This window comes from Triticum aestivum, chromosome 6D (genome assembly GCF_018294505.1).
Source record: "Triticum aestivum cultivar Chinese Spring chromosome 6D, IWGSC CS RefSeq v2.1, whole genome shotgun sequence".
Classification (NCBI taxonomy): domain Eukaryota; kingdom Viridiplantae; phylum Streptophyta; class Magnoliopsida; order Poales; family Poaceae; genus Triticum; species Triticum aestivum.
The window spans coordinates 474,201,272-474,203,276 of record NC_057811.1 but is presented as its reverse complement, the minus strand read 5'-3'; the positions used below and the strand labels follow the sequence as shown (position 1 = coordinate 474,203,276).

At 42.3% G+C, this 2,005-nt stretch overlaps 1 long non-coding RNA gene across 1 annotated transcript; it reads left to right on the top strand.

Annotated features, from left to right (window-relative positions):
• Positions 1–365: 365 nt before the first annotated feature.
• On the top strand, positions 366–1,115 carry LOC123142113 (uncharacterized). The gene is made up of 2 exons (XR_006470531.1): positions 366–570; positions 682–1,115. It is a non-coding gene; the product is annotated as an uncharacterized lncRNA (long non-coding RNA).
• The last annotated feature ends 890 nt before the right edge of the window (positions 1,116–2,005 follow it).

The following is a 2,005-nucleotide window of genomic DNA, read 5'->3' as shown; positions in this document are numbered from 1 at the left end:
AAAATTTGCATTTTATTTGATCCATTTTCAAATACGATTTTTTTTTCAAATTTGTTGTTGTTTTCAACATAATTTAAAATTATTTTCCAAATCTATGCTTCATTTTTGCAAATAATTTATACTAAGTAGTACTCCGTATATGTTAATGTTGTACTAGAAGAAGGGTGAAATAGCGATGTTTCCTGATAGTGGTGTGCCTTGCCTGCAGAGCTACAAGGTACTGATTCCTCCTTTCGTGTGCTACACATTTACTGCCTCGCCTAACTAGCTAGTATGCAGCCGGTAACCTCTTTGCCAGCTCGTGCACGGTGCACAATTATGCACTTTGCTATATATACAGCACAGAGACAGAGAAGGGCAGAGCAGCCAAGCAAAGTGAGAGATCAAGAGAGATGGCGCCCAAGGCATTCCCCGCTCTGGTCCTTCTGGCGCTCGTCTGCGGCCAGCTTGTGGTCGACGGCCATGCCCAGCCCTACACCGGCGGCGGCCGCATCAGGGGAGGAGGAGGATCTGCTGCCGGACTACAGCCACCGACTTACCCTCCTGCCCATGCCCACTCCTCCACCATTGGTAATCTATCTATTGCTGTAGCTAATCTCTCATGATTTCTCCGTTTGCTTGACATGTAACCTGTCCCTGGTTCTGACTGTTGTTTGTTTGCATGGTCTGGGAACATGGCAGGAGAATACAACGGTGCTGCAAGGCCTTCAGCCGTGGAAGAAGACAAGTCCTTCATGGTCAACAGCCTGCCGGCGCACGACCGCCCGCTTCCTGTCCCGCCTTCCGGCCACTAGTTCGTCCAGGTCCAGGCAGTGCAGCCGAGCTTGAGACCAACGGCCCAGTGGCCAGTACTAATATAAGAATAAAATCTGTGTGAAGTTGTCATGTTTGCAGGGTGACTCTGTTTCTGTCATCAGGGGTATAAAAGCAGAGCACAACGAATGATGTACTGTTGAGGAAGTTGGGACATATACAAGTTTATCCCGAAATTTCGTTTACATCTTACCAAAAACAGAATATGAGTTAAACCAAACGGTTCACAAACGTTTTTCGATCTTGCATTTTCGTACTGATAAATGTACATGGTCGAAATTACGGCGACCACTCGAACGAAACTATGAGAACCATTTCTCCTTGAGAAGATCGCGAGTATATCCCAAAAGAATGGCCGATATCTACATCCCATTTCCTCCCTTTGGCCAGATACCAAAACCGTCGATCTCTAACTAAAAATGATAATAACTAGATGCAGAAATGCAACACTACGTTTCTAGTATTAGAGACAGAAATGCGACTTCTCGCTGACCCATTTTAGCAAAAAAATCATTCTCGTTTTATGTAAAAACATGGCGAATCTTCACATTTTGTGTACATGCATATAGATTCTGAAGGAAAAATGTACAATCTTAGTCACTTCTTACTACCAAGTGGTAATTTAACTACTACTGAAACAATTGACGTAACAAGAAGTTGTTTTCAACCCCTAAAAAAAATTGTATTTCCAACATGTCTCAGGTGTTCGGGAAGATCCCACTATCCTTCCTAACATAATATTGGGTATGATAATTATTGAGAAGAAGAAAATAGCAGCTGTGTTATGATATTACATCATGCATGATGCAGTAGGCGAAATTGCAAAAAATGAAGGACCCATTTGGATCAAGGGGAGTTTCATATGAATTATGCAGAATTTCAATCCACTGGATTCTTTTTTTTTTGTACAAAGGAAGTTTGAATTAAAGGCATGGGCACACTGCAAACTTATGTATTTTGGTTTTCTACATGATCAAAAAAGTCATGATATCCTAACCTTTTTTTTAAATAGAGGCAAAAGCTTTGCCCCATCGTATTAGTTAAGGAGTTTTACAGAAGAACCAAAACCACACGTACCATTACAAACATGACTACTCTCACGGTATCAAGGATCGTAAGTACTTTGCGCCCAGAACCCAAAGGGAAGCCTCCTGCTTGATTTTTGTGAAGACCATAGTAGGCATGGAGGAGA